At 42.5% G+C, this 22,218-nt stretch overlaps 2 long non-coding RNA genes and 1 other non-coding gene across 3 annotated transcripts; all 3 read right to left on the reverse strand.

Moving 5' to 3' along the window:
• Nucleotides 1-5,440: 5,440 nt before the first annotated feature.
• Nucleotides 5,441-8,454, reverse strand: LOC127302376 (uncharacterized). Its single transcript, XR_007852872.2, has 3 exons — nt 7,535-8,454; nt 6,453-6,510; nt 5,441-5,784 (listed from the first exon to the last, which is right to left on the reverse strand). It is a non-coding gene; the product is annotated as an uncharacterized lncRNA (long non-coding RNA).
• A 7,138-nt stretch (nt 8,455-15,592) lies between these two features.
• LOC127333389 (uncharacterized) lies at nt 15,593-16,653 on the reverse strand. Its single transcript, XR_011746120.1, has 3 exons — nt 16,349-16,653; nt 15,964-16,130; nt 15,593-15,864 (listed from the first exon to the last, which is right to left on the reverse strand). It is a non-coding gene; the product is annotated as an uncharacterized protein (transcript).
• Nucleotides 16,654-17,556: 903 nt separating this feature from the next.
• LOC127293754 (uncharacterized) lies at nt 17,557-18,727 on the reverse strand. Its single transcript, XR_007846129.2, has 3 exons — nt 18,467-18,727; nt 18,192-18,252; nt 17,557-17,679 (listed from the first exon to the last, which is right to left on the reverse strand). It is a non-coding gene; the product is annotated as an uncharacterized lncRNA (long non-coding RNA).
• Between the last annotated feature and the right edge of the window lie 3,491 nt (nt 18,728-22,218).

The following is a 22,218-nucleotide window of genomic DNA, read 5'->3' on the forward strand; positions in this document are numbered from 1 at the left end:
ACTTAAAAATCCGGGTGTTGACAAGTGCATCATAGTTACACACGACAAAAAAAGTCGTCACATGGCACATAACGCGCATGGTTAATGGGCTAGTAACGGCGCGTTTCGTCGCCGGGTGTCTCCCATTAGATACCCGGCAAAGAGAATCATCGTCGGGTGTTTTCTGGCGGTAAACGTCAAAGTAAAAAAAATTGGGAGGCGTGTGTTTTCCCGCCCACTTATGTTGTTCTTTGCCGTGTGTATTCTAGGAAGCACACGACAGAGATTTTCTTCGCCGGGTGCAATCTGGAAAGTACACTGCAAAGACTATGTTTGCTTTATATCAGATGACAGTGAAGCTAAGGCAAAGGAGATGGCCATGTTGATTGAGTTACTGCTCAAACAAGAGGAGGTCTACTGGCTTCACCGATCTCGGGCCAACTAGCTCAAAAAAGGTGATCGTAACACGACATTTTTCCATGATTTTGCAACGGCCAGAGAAAAACGAACTATATTAAGCGCCTTAAGAATTTGGATAATGACTGGATTGAAGGTACAGATTATGCTCTGTTGGAAAAAATTCTGCCGAAGGTGTCTCACCAAATGAATGACCAACTGCTTGCTCCTTTTATGCCTGAGGATGTGAAAAAAGCTGTCTTCAGTATTGGGGACTACAAGGCCCTTGGCCCTGATGGACTTCATGCTATCTTTTATAAAAATTTCTGGAACATTTGTGGCGAGGAGATTACTCAGGAGATTCTACAGGCTCTAAATACTGGCATAATCCCCGAGGGGTGGAATGACACAACGGTGGTTTTGATTCCCAAGATAGATGATCCGGAGTTGATATCTCAATTATGTCCGATAAGTTTATGCAATGTGATTTATAAAATCATTTCAAAAATGCTAGCTCTAAGGCTGAAGGTTATTCTGCCCGAGGTTATTTCTCCAATGCAAAGTGGTTTTGTGCCGGGGAGGCTCATTAGAGATAATGTTCTGGTGGCGTGTGAGTCTATACATGCTATTAAAAATAAGAGAGCTGGGGCGTCTGGATTTTGTGCAGTTAAGTTGGATATGCACAAAGCATATGATAGAGTGGAGCGGATCTTTCTTGAAAATATGATGCGCAAGTTAGGCTTTCATGAGAGATGGATTACTCTTATGATGGCCTGTGTGAGATCGGTGAGATACCAGGTCCGGTTTAATTCTGAGGAGACATATATGTTTATTCCTACTAGGGGTTTTCGTCAGGGGGCCCTTTGATGTCTACTCACGCTTCTATTCCTGTAGACAGTGTTGGGCCTCCAAGAGCAGAGGTTTGTAGAACAGCAGCAAGTTTTCCCTTAAGTGGATCACCCAAGGTTTATCGAACTCAGTGAGGAAGGGGTCAAAGATATCCCTCTCAAGCAACCCCTGCGATCACAATGCAAGAAGTCTCTTGTGTCCCCAACACACCTAATACACTTGTCAGATGTATAGGTGCACTAGTTCGGCGAAGAGATAGTGAAATACAAGTGGTATGAATGAATATGAGTGGTAATAGCAATCTGAACAAAATATGGCAGCGAGTAAACATGCAACAGAACAGTAAACAAACGGAGATTCGATGTTTGAAAACAAGGCCTAGGGATCCTACTTTCACTAGTGGACACTCTCAACAATGATCACATAATAAAACCACTCTACACTCTCTTGTTGGATGACAAACATCATTAATTGTGTAGGGCTACAAGAGCACCTCAATGCCGGAGTTAACAAGCTCTACAACATTCGATGTTCATATTTAAGTAACCTTAGAGTGCATGATAGACCAACGCAATTATACCGAGTACTAACATAGCATGCACACTGTCACCGACAACCTATAAAAGGGGGAATAGATCACATCAATACCATCATAGTAATAGTTAACTTCATAATCTACAAGAGATCACAATCATAGCTTATACCAAGTACTTCATGATGCACACACTGTCAACATTACATCATGGAGGAGGAATAGACTACTTTAATAACATCACTAGAGTAGCACATAGATGATATTCAACTAGATCACAAAGAGAGAGATGAACCACATAGCTACAGCAGAGCCCTCAGCCCCGGGGGAGAACTACTCCCTCCTCATGGGAGACAACAGCGTTGATGAAGATGGCGGTGGTGTCGATGGAGATGCCTTCCGGGGGCACTTTCCCGTCCCGGCGGCGTGCCGGAACAGAGACTCCTGTCCCCAGATCTTGGCTTCGCGATGGCGGCGGCTCTGGAAGGTTTCTCGTACCGTGGCTTATTCGTATTGAAGATTTAGGTCAGGGGGCTTCTTATAGGCGAAGAGTCGGAGTCGGAAGGGCTGCGGTGGCTCCACACAATAGGGGGGCGCGCCCCCCTTGGGCCGCGCCGCCACCCTTGGTGGTGGCCCTGTGGCCCTCCTCTGGTCCCTCTCGGGTGTTCTGGAAGCTTCGTGGAATTTTAAGATTTTGGGCGTTGTTTTCGTCCAATTCCGAGAATATTTCCTTACTAGGATTTCTAAAACCAAAAATAGCAGAAAACAGGAACTGTCACTTCGGCATCTCGTCAATAGGTTAGTTCCGGAAAATGCATAAAATCATCATAAAGTGTGAACAAAACATGTAGGTATTGTCATAAAACAAGCATGGAACATCAGAAATTATAGATACGTTGGAGACGTATCAACATCCCCAAGCTTAGTTCCTACTCGTCCTCGAGTAGGTAAACAATATCATTAGATAGATGATAAAATATATTTCCGTGTGGTATCCAAAAAAAATATTATATTTGTTGATATATTCTTCTAAATGTTTGATCAAACTTTATTTGATTTGATTTTTCAAAAAAAAAAAACTTTAAGCTTTGGGAAAGAGGTAGTATAAAATACTCGTGAGGCCAATTGTAGCCATCTTTCTTAATTAAGCCAGCACGCTAAAATAATACTCCCTCCATCTTTTTTAATTGACTCAGATTTAGTACAACTTTGTACTAAATTTGAGTCAATTAAAAAGAACCGGAGGGAGTACATCCATTTGAGCAATGAACCTAACTAAGAAGCATATCATTTTACTGAAATTACTGAACCTCTTTTATGACTAATTACTTATGAACCTCACTTTTCATGCCTGGCATTGTTAAGCATATTTTTTTAGGCAAAGCTGGTTTTGAAATTCTTTGCGCTGAAGCTGGCACAAAAGTTACTGTGGTAAATCAAGACATATTTTAGGACACCTTAATTTTGTGAAGACCCAAATTAAGCTGACTCCTACAATGATAGAACGGCTTATATTATTTTTAGAAATTCAAATTATGTCAAGTTTGACTAAGTTTTTACCAAAAAATATTAACATGCAAAATATAAAATCAATATCATTAGATAGATAATGAAATATGTTTTCGTGTGGTATCTAAAAAATATTATATTTGTAGATATATTCTTCTAAATGTTTGGTCAAACTTTATTTGGTTTGATTTTTCAAAAAAATTATAAACCTTAAGCTTTGGGACGGGTAGTATAAAATACTCGTTAGGTCAATTGTAGCCATCTTTCTTAATTAAGCCAGCATGCTAAAACAGTACGTCCACTTGAGCAATGAACCTATCTAAGAAGCATATCATTTTACTGAAATTTCTGAACCTCTTGTATAACTAATTACTTCTGAACCTCACTTTTCATGCCTGTCATTGTTAAGCATATTTTTTTAGGCAAAGCTGGTTTTGAAATTCTTTGCGCTGAAGCTGGCACAAAAGTTATTGTGGTAAATCAAGACATATTTTAGGACACATTAATTTTGTGAAGACCCCAAATTAAGCTGACTCCTACAATGATAGAACTTTATATCTAGCCATCACAGGTAATGTTCTCACGTCACGAACTACATATCTGCACACCAGCGACACGGTTATAAGGCACTCAATGGGAGGATCCATGTCCTACTTTTGTGCACTTGACTTTTATATAAGTACACAAGATCCAAGGTTTCACAAATACATCCAATGAGCAGATTACTAATTCCTTCTAAGTTGTAGATCGTGATACTGTAGCAAACTCCTAACTGGGCATTCTATTTTTTAAATTTTGTTACCATTTGAGTTTTCGACCTTTTCCTCAAACTCTATCCCCATATCAATCTTGGTATCTACAATGTTCAACTCGTGACCTTCAGATAGACTCATGTTAGTAATGTAGTTTTGCCTCAGACTTTTCCAAATATGCAGTGAACACAAATTGAACAGACACAAAACATGATACTATACCACAAGCACAAGCACAAGCCCACAACATCAGCAGCGTCGACCGAGCTCTTCCCTATATAATTCAGTATGCTTTCTATCTCTTTTTCTCTTACCATGCATAAGAACAAGCTCATAATAGCCTATATAAAAGCTAAACACTTTAGCCAATCCCTCCTTGATTTGGTTGTTGTAGATGGCCTATTTTCTCTCACGTTCGTCCAAATAGCTAGCAACACATACCCTCCTCTTCCGTTTCTTACCTGTTCAGTCCATAGATAATTTTCGTTTGCCTTTTTTTATATGTAAATGGACAACCGGTAACTGGTTCCAAGACCTCCTTCCTTCTGATTTTTCCACGCCTCTCCCGGTTAGGATATGTTCGGTTCCTCTGGAAACATCTAGTGCATGGGCCCTACCGTCCACCGTTTGGTTTCATGAAAACAGAACAATTCTAGTTAGGTACATGCTCTTTTATAATGGTGAAAGCTAAACACACAAATGGAAACTATAAGGAACTGAGTTTCAGAAAACTTATATTATGCAGTATGAAATGAACTTACTGATATTGTCTCCATGAAGATCTAGGATTCCAGGCTAAACCTAGTAGACCATGCATTAAGCGATCATGTATAAAGTCTCATATACTCTTGCGTTGACATTTTGAAGACCCAAAACTAACATGAACAATCTTTCTTAATGTGATCTTGGACTCAGTTTAACATGTGTCAACCTCGTACCATGATGAAAGAAAAAGGTAATCCTGCTAGTTGACTTATAGTGGGAATGAAGCACAGTAGGACGTGATAAAATTGTGCTCTTTGTACATCAGCAACAAAATGAGCAAACAGAAGAGTAACATTGAAAATGCATAGCATTGCATAAAGCAGCGGGCTAGATAATTTTCAGAGAGCGTATTTTTTGTGGGATTGTCCTCCGCTGCTTTATATAGCATGACAATTCACATTTGAACAATGAACAGTTTGACACCAGTGTCTTTAATTGCAGAAGCCTTTCAAATTGATCTACAGAATGCACAACTTATGATCTAATTAGAAATTAAGCGTGGCATGTGGCATATACCTTCAGATCAACTTTTGTCATGGGTTGTTGCCTTCCTGGAGTTATGGTTCTCTAATTCCTGATAAAACCAACAACAATTTCACTATTTCAACAGATATGTCCAAGTTACTCATATTTAAATATTTGGGTCGTCGACCGAGCTCTTCCCTATATAATTCAGTATGCTTTCTATCTCTTTTTCTCTTACCATGCATAAGAACAAGCTCATAATAGCCTATATAAAAGCTAAACACTTTAGCCAATCCCTCCTTGATTTGGTTGTTGTAGATGGCCTATTTTCTCTCACGTTCGTCCAAATAGCTAGCAACACATACCCTCCTCTTCCGTTTCTTACCTGTTCAGTCCATAGATAATTTTCGTTTGCCTTTTTTTATATGTAAATGGACAACCGGTAACTGGTTCCAAGACCTCCTTCCTTCTGATTTTTCCACGCCTCTCCCGGTTAGGATATGTTCGGTTCCTCTGGAAACATCTAGTGCATGGGCCCTACCGTCCACCGTTTGGTTTCATGAAAACAGAACAATTCTAGTTAGGTACATGCTCTTTTATAATGGTGAAAGCTAAACACACAAATGGAAACTATAAGGAACTGAGTTTCAGAAAACTTATATTATGCAGTATGAAATGAACTTACTGATATTGTCTCCATGAAGATCTAGGATTCCAGGCTAAACCTAGTAGACCATGCATTAAGCGATCATGTATAAAGTCTCATATACTCTTGCGTTGACATTTTGAAGACCCAAAACTAACATGAACAATCTTTCTTAATGTGATCTTGGACTCAGTTTAACATGTGTCAACCTCGTACCATGATGAAAGAAAAAGGTAATCCTGCTAGTTGACTTATAGTGGGAATGAAGCACAGTAGGACGTGATAAAATTGTGCTCTTTGTACATCAGCAACAAAATGAGCAAACAGAAGAGTAACATTGAAAATGCATAGCATTGCATAAAGCAGCGGGCTAGATAATTTTCAGAGAGCGTATTTTTTGTGGGATTGTCCTCCGCTGCTTTATATAGCATGACAATTCACATTTGAACAATGAACAGTTTGACACCAGTGTCTTTAATTGCAGAAGCCTTTCAAATTGATCTACAGAATGCACAACTTATGATCTAATTAGAAATTAAGCGTGGCATGTGGCATATACCTTCAGATCAACTTTTGTCATGGGTTGTTGCCTTCCTGGAGTTATGGTTCTCTAATTCCTGATAAAACCAACAACAATTTCACTATTTCAACAGATATGTCCAAGTTACTCATATTTAAATATTTGGGTTTGGGGTAAATGACGGTAAATGTTAGTACTTGTTTCAAAAAAAATAACCATGCATCCAGATAAGGAACTCCACAACACAGTGGTTTATTGAGCAGAGCAAATGCAGGTTTACTAAAGTTTCTTGTGAGCCAGAATTATGCAATGTAACCACATAACTTTGTCCATCATCTTGTTCCATTTTCCAACGACAGCCAAAGAAAATGTGAACAAAGATCAGACCATGCAGTGAGAAAAATGAAAGAGACTTGATGGCATTCTTGTAGAACCCGACAGTGGCTAAAATGAAATAGGGGGAAACAATAAAACTTGCATCCACTCAACCCTAATCTAGTATTTCTATAACATATAATTTCTATAGATCAGTATGGTAGCTGCAGTGACTAAAACGATACTTCTTGGAGTCTCCGTTCAATTCTCCACAGCTTTATCCTTGAAACAGATACCAATAAAAGTAACCAATTCAGGTAAAACTTCAGCATATAGTGAATATCATTGAGCAAATCTTATGTTGTAGAGAATAGCTCCACAAAGAATTGTGCAGTTTGCGGCGTTAGTGAGCCATCGCATTGATCGATTAACTATTGGTTGCAAGTTCCACAAAATATTTCTCTAAATTTTCTTACATACTATACCATGCATATAGTTTATTGCTTCGCCAAACATGAAAATGGTGTTTCCAAAGTGCTTGGAAATGAATAATTAACATGAAATTTCATAAACCACAGCTCATTCATATTGTGCATCAAATGCAGAACCTCCAACTGAATCACATATTGTTATAGTGACATCCTATGGTTGGAAAGTTCTTGTAGTAAAAAAGGCACATGAGCACTGTACATGTTGAGTGTTCAATTACGATTTGAACATGGCCAATGCACATTAACAATAGAAAGCCTGCTCGATATACTTATACATTATCTGAACGGAAACCAGTCAATAAATCCATCTTTTACCTTGCAACTGGAAAGCGGAGAAAGGCCGCTCCTAGGCCTGGAAATCTGCATTCGTCACACGTGCTTAACATTCCATTTATGATGCAAGATAACAGGAGATACAACAAAAAAAATTACGGAGTAGTAACTAAGAAGAACCCATCCATTTTGCTTTTGCACTGACGGACTATTGTGACCAACAATCGATTTTGTCAGATGCAACTGCAACCATGCTGCCTAGACCCACTTCCTCTCCTACCTCCCATCGGGTTAGATACACAACGGCATGAAAATGAAGTGAATCAAATCTTTACCTGTGTCCCTTCCAAGTTCCATCTAAATGCGGGCAGGAGAATGGTAGTTGCTGCCCTTCCCTGTCCAGGAGGCGGCATCGATCTCGACATGCAGCGCCGCCTACACCGCAGCTGCGAATGACCTCCATCCGTCATGGCCTCGCCCAGGACCTCCGCCCGCGATCTCGCCTGCCGCGGCGCCTGCTGGTGCTCGCGACCTGGCCGCATGATGCTCCCGCGACCTAACAGTATTCCGCGGCCCCCGATCCTCTGCCTCCAAGCCCCCATCCTGACCGTTCTAGTGAGAGCGATAAGAGGAGAGGCGCCTCACCGGCCGCGCAGGGGTGGAGTTGTTTCCCGCAATGTCGTCGGAAGCCTGCGGCGGCGGAGCGGCCCATAGAGGACACCGGGAAGGAGGGCTCCCCATGGAGAGAGCTGCACATGGAGGACGATGGCAGCCGTAACCCACCATGGCCTGCGTCGCCCGCCGGCGCGTGGTGGTGGCCGGATCGCCGGAGTGCAGCGGCAGCCGCCCTCGGACACGGGATCAACGCAGACGGGCGGTATCGACGGAGCCGCGCACGACCGGTGCCTTGCCTCCGTCGTTGAGGGAGCCAAGGAAGGAACAGAGAATGGAGGAGGGATAGAGGGGAAATGAGTCCCTTTGTTTCTCCGGCCCTCTCTCTCTCAAAGTGCGGTGCGGGCAGAGGGTGGTCGGTGGCGACCCCACACGGCGATACCGCACCGTCAAAGCAATGAGAAGACAGCGATTGCAACAGACTTATATCTTGTATCTAATTTGTAACCTGAGTTTGCATCAATTCAGAGATGCAATCTCATATGGGTCACGCTGAGCGTCCCCCGGGGGATTAGTAGATTTCTAATCCCCGGGTGGACAGCCGTTGGATTAGCTCGATTTGACCGTCCAGATCATGACACGTGTCACAGTATACCTCAGTCCCACGTTTGCTACCATAATGTACCAAAGTAGCAAAAAACGGTTCGTTTGTAGCAAAATCAACACAATTGTAGCAAAACACGGTTCACCCAAAATACACACAGATCTCGTCGGAGACTCGCCGGAGACCTCGCCGGAGACGATGTAGCGAAAATGTTGTACTATTGTAGCAAAAAAATTCTGGTATTGTAGCAACACCGACCTCATCGGAGAGCTTGCAAAAAAAACTCGCCGGAGATGTCACCCGGGACCTCGCCGGAGGCGTCGCCGGAAACCTCACCGGAGACATGGTAGCAAAAAGAATATGCTAAAGCAGCAAAAAAAACACAAAAATGTAGCGGCTTTTTTTTTGCTATTGTAGCAAAACCGATCTCGTCGAAGACTCGCCGGAGGACTCGTAGCACATCCGCCGTGCCATGGTAGCAGAGCAGGCCGCCGCATGGAGCACCACCGCTATGCCATGGTAGAAGAGACGTCGGCCGGTCATAGCAGAAGCCAAAAGCCGATGGTAGCAGCGGCCACCGCCGGTTGCAGCAGGGGCCACCGCCGGTAGCAGCAGCACCCACCGCCATCGGTAGCAGGGCAGCGGAGGAGCAGCAGATGGCCATGGTCCGCGACCCCTGCTGCTACTCCCCGCCGGTAGCCGGAGCTTGGCCTATGGTGGCGCGGCGGATCTGCAGGTCCAAGAGGCCGGCGAAGCTTGATGGGGGGGCGACGCAGAGTAGAAAATACGAGGGAGGGGCGGAGCAGGCCCAAGAGGCCGGCGGCGGTGCTCTCGACGGGGGCCGGCGGCGGTGCTCTAGACGGGGGCCGGCGGCGGTGCTCTCGACGGGGGCCGGCGGCGGTGCTCTCGACGGGTCCGGCGGCGGTGCTCTCGACGGAGGCGCGGCCGGGATGGAGCGGCGGGGCCGGTGGCGCTCGAGCAGCGGGGACGACGGAGCGGTGGGGAGGAGGAAGGGATAACGTGGGTGGGACCTATCGTGCGGGCGGTGATTCCACTCGTTTCCATCGCTAGTCGTGGACACGCGACGTGTTCTCGAAGCGGAGGAACGGAGCGCTGATCCCCCGGGGGTTCGGCAGCGTTTTCCATCTCATATTTGTAACCTGGGTTTGCTTGAAGAAGAATTGTCGTCACTTGTGTCACTTGTATCTGTCTCTTTTTTTTTTTGTAAGAGATGGGATATGTACTTCACAAGCCGGGCAATACCTCTACTTCCGGAGTTGCCCATAGCTCTTCGCCTTCCTCGTCTCTCCTCTTTCATCTGCAAGTGAAATCACCAAGGCATAATGAAGAGATAAGTAATCTTGAAAGACAGCAAGTAACTCAGGGTATCTTGATAGCAACTAACCAGGACAGACCTTGATATCCTGATCAAAGAGGTCAAGGGGTAAGGGAAGAATCCACAAACAGGTAAGATTGGAAAAAATGGCTTCACTCTCGTACGATTAAGAAGTAAGATCATCTGAATTGAAAGAGAAAAATATCATATATGATATACCATTTTGTGAAGGGTTTTTCCCAAAATATGTTAGAAATTTTGTTAACTGTTTTCGTGGAAACTAGTATACACAAAAAGATGCCATGGAAAATGATTGCATTCATGATTTTTTTTATAGAAAAACTAGGGTAAAATTGTACTAGCACAACTATTTATAGGAAGGGTCTAAATCCGTCGGCACCCTTTATCTCTAGTGCAAAGAATTCTGCTTGGATAGTAAAATGATATTTTTTTTGGAAATCTTTAGGACCAACCTATCACACACGTGTTGTTCAGATTTGAATTACTTTCGAGAAATCAACCAGAATCCTTTTAAATAGGCAAAAGTAACTAAAAAGTGAGATTTTTTTATATTTGAGAATTGGACATTCAATATCTACATTGTGTGAAAACTAGAGAGGTGTCATTTTGCACAATATTATTTGCACTTAGTTCACTAAACATCCATTTTGGGCACTTACAAAATTTAAAAATTCATTATTTGTTACAAAAATATGGAAAATCGGTTTTTGTACTATATTTTAGCATGTCAATATGAACATATATGCTAAATATGATCACTTTATTCTGAACTATACCTTATATACGGCCATTAGATTGGTCATTTGGCTTGAAAGTTATGAATGCTCATATATGAGACTATTCCGTGAAGGGTTTTCTCAAGTCCCTTATGTGAATTTTTCAAAAGATGTTAAAATACAGGTTTATCATTTTTTTTGACAACTACTACACATCAAAGGGAAAATTCGTAGAAAATCTAGATCTACTATAGAAATTCACAAGAAGTACAAATCACACCAAACGTAATGAAAATTACATCGATATCCTTGGACCACCTAACGACTGCTACCACCAATAGAGCGAGCCGCCCACACGCCAATGTTGCCGCTGCCTTACCGGAGCCGTCCTAGCATTCTTGATGATAGTTGGGAAGTCTTCGTGCATATACCCCTAAGGACCAGCTCACCAGAACCGATGTTGTCGCCATGGAACTCTTGAATTGATCTTAGTCTTTTGACATTAAACCTGCAACACGCATAGATTGAACAAGATCCACTACTCCATGGGAGTAGCGACCAGACAATTCCCCACCCTCCGTAGCGCCACCAGGGAGATCTATGTCAACGAGGTGGATGAGGTGGACGAGGAGGCGGGTATACCTTATAATTGTCCCACACAACACCGGCATAGCCACCACAGCTCCGCTGCCGGTTAGCCAATCTGTAACTTTAGGGACCTTACTACATCACTGAGCGCATGTCCGGGGTCCCTACGGATGGCGCGACAAGCAGAGGAGGGGGAACCCGTCAGTTCCCAGTCGGAGACGACGGAGACCGGGCATATTGTGGGGACCCATGGGAGAAGTCAGAGACCGGGAAGATGGTGGCGCTGGCTAGGGTGGAACACTGGATCTCATAGAAAGGATTGATTTTTTTTTTTACATTTTTTTTATTTTTCCAAAAACATGATCAAACTAACACACAAATATTTATAGAAAAGGCTTGAATCTTTCAACACATTATGTGTCTATTGCATAGACTCCTACTTGGGTACCTTACAATGATTCTTGGATATTTTTATCACCAACAAATAATTCCTAAGTACAGGGAATCACCATAGTACAATTCAATAAGTATTTGAGTTTCAAACCCACGAGGAGGAGATGAAGGTAACCTATCTATTCTCTAAATCTCTATAACCCACTTATATGGCCTTTCTTGCAAAGCAATGAACTAGAGTGTGTAAGGTACCTTTTTTACTTCTAACTAGAGAACTATAAAGTGCTAAAAGTAAATATAGAAAGTAAAAGTGTAAAACTAGCTAGTGAAAGTTAAGTAAAGTAAAATCAAGTGAAGTGAAAGCGGGTAACTCAAGGGAGTAAGTGTTCTTGCAAATTATTATTTCATTTGTTTAGTTGTCACAATGAAACACAAATTCTACATAGCCATATGCACGAGTTCTTTAAGGTATGTGCATCCGCATGTCTCCCATCTACCTACATTTGGTGTTTTCAAACATCTCATGATATGGGTAAACAATGCATTAAGAGCCAAGAACACGATGATCAAACACAAGCCTAACCATCCCGCAAGCTATAATATGAAATAAAGTCTAGTGTTTCTTCCAGATATGGGCCATAAATAGGTGCAGCTGTACCCGTGCAATTACACCCCTAGTGATTGATCCCAATATCGTTTTAGAGCAAGCAAGAGAGTTATTAAGACATAAAGTCAAAGAACCTCCGTAAGTTTAAAGATCCCTATAATGATACCCCCGTTGATTAACCATGCATAAATACAACATACATATTTAAGAGTTGGGACATGGTTTCTGTCATCTTCGTCCATCCCCTCCTATCAACATGCAACGGTAAAAACCTTATGCACCCCACAACATATGCGCCCACTCATATATTAGTACATCAGACCATATTTGCCATACTTGTATGCAACCAACAAAGAACTATTTCACAATTGCCATGAACATATCACTACTCAAACATAGACGTGAATATACAATGGATCATGGGAAAACACTATATTGCATCACCATCATGTTTTCCAAGAGATTACTGCAGGGAGATGATGTCCTTGTTGTTGTAGATGTTGGTGATGAACACACCAAAGGGGGTGGAGCCAATCAGAGAAGATTCTGGCAGCGTTTCCCCCCTACAAACTCCTTCCGGTGGCACCCTTCTGGCTCTCTATTTCTTGTTTTCGATCTCCGCCTCCGTACCGGGAACCGTCTCGGGGACTATTTTTATAGAAGATTTTAGGTCAAGACGAATATGATAGCAGTGGAATCGACGGCATCGAATGCTCGAGTCAGAAACGGGAGGGGTGACACGGTCCCACCAAGTGGCTGCGCCACCTGGGCCCATTTGGACCTTGGGCCTCCAATGCTCCAGGTGTTTCCCTTGATGAAATATTAATCCTCGAAAAAATCCAAGACGTTTGACTTCGTTCAGGTCGCCAAAAGAAAAAAAAAATATACAAAACAGATTTTTCCTGCATATTTGTAACCCAAATAAAGGGATCATAGGTAAATCCCCTAAAATCAACAAAAAAACATGAATATAATATTGTATATAATGCAAATATATGAGAATATGTATAAATAAACTACAAAGTTCGTGTATGCATTTTACATGCATCGCCAACCTATCAAAAACTTGGTCAATATTAAATTACTTTGAAGAAATCAGTTGAAATTCATTCAAATGGATGGAAATTAGATAGATAAAAAACAACAAAATTATTAAAAGTTTAATTTTTTTTTTCAAATGGGGTCAAAATGGCAGGCACAACTATTCACATCAATAACATGAATATTTCAACCCCATTTGTGGATATTGCATAATTTTAACCGTGTAACTTAAAAGGATTTTTAGATATTTTTACGACCAACCTATCACAAAAATATGTTTCAAATTTTAATTAATTTTGGGAATTTGGCCGAAATTCATTTAAATGGACGAAAGTAGTCAGAAAGTGAGAAAATTAATGGGAATTGGCCAACCAATATCCTCTACTTTGTGTGTAAATTGGAGTGTCATTTTGCACCATATTGTTTTTACTTGCTTCACAAAAATAACAATATAACACTTAAAATTGGCACATTGGAATGAACCAATTACCGTTTAAACAATGTAATATGTGTTGGTAATTAATAAAGTCCACAACTGCGGTCCTGCTTCCCTAAAAAAAGTGCCACCATTTGTGGATTAAAATTTTCTATTTGTCCTATGCTCTTTTTTATGTATTGAAGAGCTCTAGAAAAGTACAATTGATTTATTTATATTGAAGAAATTATGAACTATAAAAATTATAAAGTGTTATAATCGAGATGCACAAAAAACGAAGAACGAAAAGTAAAACACTGCAGGGGACACGAGATTTTAACGTGGAAAACCCTTGCAACACACAAGGGAAAAACCACGGGCGCCAGCCAGCAAAACTTCACTATTTCGGTGGTGTTTACAAACGCCGTGGGTGTACAATGATGCGACGAAACCCTAGCAGCGGCTTACAGGGAAAATATATAGACGGTGGCAACGATCCGTACCGCGGGGGGCGCTCTTCTTGGAATTTGGATCACAATATAACATAAAGTTTCATCCAAATGTAGATGGCAAAGTCATTCCCATGGTCTGACCGCCGCCAACCGTGGTTAGAATGAACACGTGTCCAGGACATTACCGAGTTTCTTCTTGCCAAGAAAACACTTGGCAGACCGCAAATATGTTAATTGTTTTTGTTTGCGGAGTGCCTTGCAAAAAAAAACTTGGCAAACAACAAATATGTCGGTCATTTTTTTTAGTAAATTCCAAAATTTACCCCCTAGTTTCATATTTTTGACGCAAATTACCCCATTTAGCAAGTTTTCATTCTAATTACCCAATTTAGTGAAAGTTGTGCCTACTTTTACCCCAATCTGCTTTTCCCCTTTGTTTCTCTCCCAGTTTGGTTAGGTTTACTTGGATAGATAGATTCGGAGTAGATGGATCAACCATGATTGTTTTTGTCAATTCCGGCCGAAGATTTTAGCATGCATGCAAGTGTTGGAATTAAAGTCGGCAACATGGCAACAGGAGGTTGTGAGACATAAGTGTTTTTCTCAATTCCAGCAACATGCATCTTTTGCACGAATGCCTATGTTAGTCTTGCTGTTGGTGTTTCTACGAGAAGAACTAGCAGGATTGGCTGGGCGTGGTGGAACCATAGTGATGCTAGCTGTGGTTTGAATAAGAACCAGTTAATCAGATTCTGCTTAACAAATCAATGGATTATGGGCTTTATTTAAATTGACATAGCACTAGGATTTTGGCTGCTATCTAGGTCATCACCAATCTGAACGGCAGGTGACACGACCAAGAGGTGCGAGCTGGGATCCTATTAGGTTCAATCTGTATCAGTTAAATTTTCTGGTATCATGAATTTTCAATTTTGTGGGAGTTGATCTCATGAATGATTCGGTGTGTGCATGCTAAACTGTACCTTACAGTCACATGGCTGGGGTAAAATTTTGAACAACTTTTGCTAAATAGGGTAATTAGGATGAAAATTTCTAAATGGGGGTAATTATTGTCAAAATTGTGAAATTAGAGGGTAAAAACTGGAATTTACTCTTTTTGTTTTTGTTTGCCAAGTGTTTTTTCGCTGCACTCATCAGAGTTGCATGTTTGCCGACCGTTTTTTCTTGGCATTCGGCAAATCGGCCTTTTCCAGTAGTGTACTGGTGACATGATCCATACTCCATACCGTGGAAGTACATCCAAAATAATATTAATAACAATATATATCTAGAAATAAATCCTCAACTTCCGGCGATCAGGTTTATGATTAATACCATAAAATCGTCACACAAGTTCTTACTGCTACGACACCGGCCACTACCTCATGTGTAGAGTAGGACGAAAGGGCATTATCTCTGCATCAGTTCATGACGTAAAGAGCTAGCCATTAGATGACCCAACGATGGTGAAATCTGCCTTGACAATGCAGTTCGATTCTACAAGATAGCCTACAGACGGATCCTTGAATGTGTTAAGTGGAATGAAGTCAGGCCATCCCCAGGATTTTGCGAACACCAAGAGACGACCTGCGATCGCAACATAAGATCAACTGTAATCAGGTGGGATTTAAGGACTACTTTCTATGAATTACACACATCACTCATATTGACTAAGGAGAGATGAACCTGTAGTTCTAGTGAAGTGTTTCCCATTCTTTTGGTCCTGTATGGATAAACTCATTTCAGCCACGCTCCAAGATTCGAGAGGCAGCTCATTCGGGGCATCCAGGCATAAGAACAAGGAGAGGCAATCAGTGCTGCACTTGTGACCCCGTGGATACATGCCAATATACCTGTTGACAAACATGTAAACTGACTGCTCAAATATATTTTGGTACCTGGAAAGAATACCTTTCAATAATAATCTGGTAAGTTACTGAAGTTGGAATTGCCTTCTGCTTATCTCTAGAGACAGAGTTATGTATAAGATAAAATGCCTCATAAGTAGTAACAGGTGCCTATTAGTTATATATAAATATACTTTACGGTGCAAGTGATAACAAATGAATACCATTTATGTCCACCAACTTCAAATGTAGAAGAACGGACAAAGTCCAATCCAGGGAAGTTATTAATTGTCCAGGTATAGGTCCCTTTGATGAATCCCTTCTTCTGGACAAAGAGGTTCTGGACTGTGGTAGCCTTCTTCTCAAACAAACCAGCTATCATCAACTTTTCAGGAGTAGAGACATCAATTTTTAATATCTCCACACCAAAGACACAGCTATCATCAACAAGAAAAGTAGACGATTTCAGTAGCTCCTGAAGAGGAATCAAGCATTCCTTTTTCGAGTAGACATTATAGAAATCAAAGTTGTAGCTAGCTGCATTTAGGTAAAGGTTAGAAGATTAGAGACAGAACTAGTATATAAGATGCAAATGTCAAGATAAGTATATGAATAGCTTTCACCCTAGCTAAGCATGTATACAGAGATCTAAGTATTCAATTCAACTGAAATAAACATCATCAAATTAAGAGAGAACATGTACATGTACTCTCTAATGTTATTCGAATCAGAAGGTCTCAAGCATGACAAAACCTGGAGAAGATACACCTATGAACTTGATTTGGCAATGGAAAAACTATCATATTACAGAACTTATTATAGACTTGTAATGATGGAATTTCTATCTCAAACTTATATATAACACACAGAGGACTATGGAAACCCATCCGTAATTAGAAGGATGAGCTTGAATAAATAAATTCATGAGACTACCTTCGCATCCATAATACATTCCATTTGAATGGTTATATATTGAAAACTCAAACACTGCATGCACCGTGCGACCTTGCTTTAACGGATATGGACATATCATAAGATTAAGAGCGACATATGGAGTTCCACCACCAAATTTTGTATGCATTGGACTCACTTCCAGGCACCTGGCAAAAGAATTGATGAGTATAAAACAAAGTTAGTCTAGAATTCATAACTGAATTAAGAATGGAGGCTATTCTTCACTCCATGGCTCCACGTCTCCTATCTACCTTCACCTTTTAACTGTTTATTTATGAGACTGTTATTGCTAATTAATTTGATTTCACAGAAACATGATTTCTTTGCAATCAATATCACATGTATATGAGTATAATATGTATATACAGGGATAAAATATATTAATTTAACTACTAAAGCAAACCACATGGTATTTATATACATCTAATAATACCCTAATTGTGTAAATGTCCTTTTTGCAAATGTGATGCGTACCACGTATACCCAGAGTTATCAAAAGGACCAGAGATCACTGATGTAGCTTTCGTCTCAACTAGCGCCAAGAAGTCATGAATCTTCCATTCAAAATCTGGAACATGGGTCTTTCTTAGCAGTGCAGGGACTGCAATTTGGACAAATGCATGGGTCGTGAATTCGAGATCAGACAACAGAGAAGAAAAGGGAGAATGTGCTATGAGCGGATTTATATGTGTGCATGTTGCAGCTCCAGATAAAGGGTTTACAATGATATCGACAAAGGGGGCAATGTATTGCTGCAGAATAGTTCTCTAATGTCCTGATTATATAAATAAAAATCTTGAATATGCAGTTATCTGTGAGAGGTGGCCATTAATCTATTGCAGATGAAAAATACAAAAGGTGCATTCTTTTCTGAGATATTAACATCGTCTGGTATTATTAATATTCAAAAGAAGGGAGTGCTATATTAAACACAGGTGAGCATCTAGCTAGTCATCATGCTAATTTATCCGCACGGTTGTGGGAGCTACAGTTTCATATTTTTACCCTGACTTTGCTTGTGAAGGAATTGTTCTAAATTCCATCTGACTTTTGTTTATACTACTGTATGTAAGAGACGCATTATGCAGGTCAGAATTGTGCAGACAAACATACCTCTACTTCCGGAGTTGCCCATATATATAGCTCTGTGCCTTCCTCTCCTCTCCTTTGTCGTCTGTGAAATTAAATTACCACCGGAGAGATATATAATCTTGAAAGATGAAGTACTCTTGATCAAAGAGATCAATAAGCAAGGGCGGAATCCGCAAACAGGCAGATTACTAAATAGTACCGACTTCGCACGCGGACGATTAGCAAAAAGCAAATAGTAAGTAATTCGCAAGATATATAACTGGAATCTGAAACCCCTTAAGGGAGAGGAGAAATACCTGGATTTGCGCACGGATCGAGCGGCCCTCACAATGGCTGAGCTAGTTTTCTCACGTTCGCTCCATAAAAATCTCGTTATGGAGGTTGTTTATGTCCCCTTTTTGATGTGCTAACGATGTCCTGGATCGGGACGAGTGCGTACTGGGTTTCCGGTAAACCGACGACTCCAAGATTTTAGGAGCAGACTATGGCGCCGTGGTCCTTGGAAGCACTTTGCTGACTGCGTAGAATCCCTTTGGGGAGCAGCGACAGCGATCGAGCCCGCCAACCGTACATTGTACAGGTAGGACTACACCATATATACGGGGATATATATTATATTATATATATCTTTACTATTAAATGCGAAAACGACCGTGGTACGTCGCACAGATGGGCTGAGGCCCAACGTCCGTCGCTCGGGTCTTTTGAGCCGCGATCACCGGTAGAAAAGGGAAAAAGCCCCACGGGCGCCTCCCGACTCCTTCCCTAACCGCTCCGCCTCCCTGCTCCTTCCCCAACCGCGCCGCCCCTTGGCTGGCTCCTATGGACGGTGATCCCGTCTGGCTCCGGCCGGGACGAGGTGGAACGAGTGGACACCTGTGTCTAGCGCGGAGGAGCCGAGACCGACGCTCGCGACGACGGCCGCGTGCCCAGTGTTTGACGAAGCATACAAGATCGATGTCGATCTGCAACGAGGTGGACTGGATTCTGCGCTATCCGGCCACCATACCGCGATTCCCCAAGCTGGACGCACGCGAGGCCACCTTGCCGTGGTTCATCTCCGTGCCGTAGTGCTGGAACAGCGGCCACGGTGACGCATCGACCCGCTCAGACCACCAATGCAGAAACACGCGAAGCGGCCGGCCTGAAGAGCAAGCGCGCGCCTGACCAGATGCAGTGGCCACTAGCGACGATGACTAGGTTGTGTGCGTGCTATTCGAGTTTGCCACTGTTCTACAGTGGTGGATGCTGGAAAAATGATTGATCCTCAGGGACCCCGTTTTTCTGACAGATTCTGCCACTCTAGCACAGGCAGCAGCAGCAACTCACAATATTTTTGCCAAGCCTGGATATTAGGAAATTAGGTCTCAGCTGGCCAGCGTGTTCAGCAGAGAATTTTTTAGCCCAGCATACGTCATTCAACATCAATCATTCATCAGGCTAAGGCTCTTGGCTAGCTTTCAAGCTCCTATACAGAACCTGTATCTTCCGACATGACCTGTCTCCGAGGGAAGAGAGAAAGCCACCCGTCCAGGTGCCCAAACATCAGTCTGCGTCACAATCCAACTCTAGGAGGAACGGCCGCCCGCTAGAGCACATGTCAAGCTCCGGAGGCATGCCTGAAACTAGCTTCCAAGTAGATGGCTTCAAACATAATAGTGGACTCGGATTGAGGTGACGCTATCGACGAAAGCAATACAACCGTGAACATTTCAGTACATGCATTTCGGGTTGCAAGTACTCGGGTCTTGGGGAGCTGCTACGGGAAAGAGGAAGCCGATGCGTGAAGATAAACATGGATTGTAATTATATATCAATTTAATAAAATCGATTTTTTAAAGAAAAACTGATATGTTGAGCAAAGAAACAAAATAATATATATTTAGATACTTCCATGGAAAAGAAAATCACGGTACTGTAATTAATTGTTATTTCGCAGCAACGCGCGGGCATGCTGCTAGTATATTATTAAACAGTAAAGCGACCGTGGTACGTCCTCGCTGCGAGCTCCCGCAACATCATACCGGCGTCCTAGCTGCCAGCTCCCGCACGATCGTAACGGCCCACCGGCCCACCGCAAGTCAATCAACAGAAACTCTGAATTGCAGACTTTGAAAACAGTAGGTACACCCTTGCAAAAAAAAAAAAAAAAAAAAAAAGAGAATACAGTAGGTACACGCCCCACGACCGTGTACTACTCGAACTGCACTGCATACTTTGGATACAACATGTACCTTGGACAAGATCGACAGCAATCATCCGTATGTGGATTTGATTGGAAAAAATCGGGCGTACGGCCGCAGGGTTACGACAGATCGTATCCTGATCGGCCTCTCCTCGATGCCAAAGTACAGAGTCTCTCAGAGTCTCGGCCGCACCACCCAAATTTGTCCCTTTCCCTGCAGTGGTTGCGATCTCCCCTCTATACCCATGGCCGATGAATTGTCGGCGCGCCCTCTACGGCGAGGCAACTGGCCCGGTCTGGCCTTCCACGGCGAGGACGAACGGCACAGTCCCTGGTCTGGCAGTCCCCATGCAATGGCCGCAATCTCCCGGCGATGGATGCGTCGCCTCTACCCTTTCCCTCTTGGCAATCGCGGCCCTCTCCATCCCATCGGACGACCTCAATAGACATGCCGGCGGGAGGGATTGTGAGCACCGATGACCGCCGACGAGGACATCGGTAGGAGCGGGACGGCTATGCGATGGGCCGTCCCAGCACGGCGGGGCCGCACAATTAGGCTGCTTCCCTCCGGGCCACCATTGCTGTCTCCACCCGCGGCCGCTCTCGCCTGTCGGACGACCTCCTCCTGTCGCCTGACATCCATAGAGACGACGGCGGGAGGGAGTGTCAGCATCCGTGCCTGCTGACGAGGATTGTGGGGAGGAGCAGGGGAGGGTAAGAGGCGGGGAAGTCCCATCGAGGTGGAGGCGCACAATCAAGCTGACGATTTTGGATTTCCACGGCTACTCTAACCCTGTTCATCGGCTTGGCTTGGAGCTGCATATCAACGCTTCAGTTGATCTATCCCCTCAGTTTAACTGATAACACTGAACATAGAGTGTCAAACCAGTTGCAACTTGCAAATGATTTACTCGACTTAGGAAATTAGTGATTGCAGATGGTTTGGTTTTGATTGCAATTGTAGGTGAGGAAAACGTGAAGAAATACAAATCAGAACATAGTTTGCTCACGTTCAGTAGTGAACGCCAATTTATCTCAAAGAGCAGCAGATAGGTCAATCAAAATCATGATTATGCTCTAAATTTGGATTTTTATACCTAACACACTTTTTACTGACGTTGGGTATCTGGTCTGCTTAGGTCAGTACATGGTGGAATGTGTTCACTGCTGAATAATTTATGTGCTACGCTGTAAAGAATATGGAGTAACAATTCTCTCATATATACTGCAAAATTCAGTTGCAACTTGTCCGTATCAGGATGTGAATAGTTAAATATCTTCAGCTGAATGGTTAGTATGCTGGGTGTCGCCTTGCTAATGTGTTGTATCTTCTGAATGAAAAGCTATGAATTACATTGATTTGAAGAATTGCGCAACCCTACTACAACTGTCAGGTTTGACTTTAGATTAAGGAGTTTACAAAACGGCTTAGGTATAACCAACAATAACTAGATATACAACAACAAAAGTCATGTCGCATCTAGTGTTAGGTATACATGCAAAGCATATTGTCGATGTGTTATTTTCTATATTGTTTTTTAAATCAATATCTTTTAGTACGTGTTTCGCTGCAACGCGCGGGCATACAACTAGTACGGGGATAGGGACTTTACCTAATCAAACAACACACATACCGATACCATGATACCACCTCGTAGCCGGGACACAAAATCTAACCGAACAATCGACCTGACAATTTGCACATAAGTGAGCTCAAATCGATGAATCCCATCTCAGAAGCTACCGGGGAGCCATCAAATCGAAAGCCATAAGAGCACGTACAATAAGTCCCAGTCAGCTGGCTATAAGAATTAAAATAATATATTGTTGCTTAGTTGGAGGAGAGAGAGGAGGAGAGAGAAG

Source organism: Lolium perenne, chromosome 1, assembly GCF_019359855.2.
Source record: "Lolium perenne isolate Kyuss_39 chromosome 1, Kyuss_2.0, whole genome shotgun sequence".
Taxonomy (NCBI): Eukaryota; Viridiplantae; Streptophyta; class Magnoliopsida; order Poales; family Poaceae; genus Lolium; species Lolium perenne.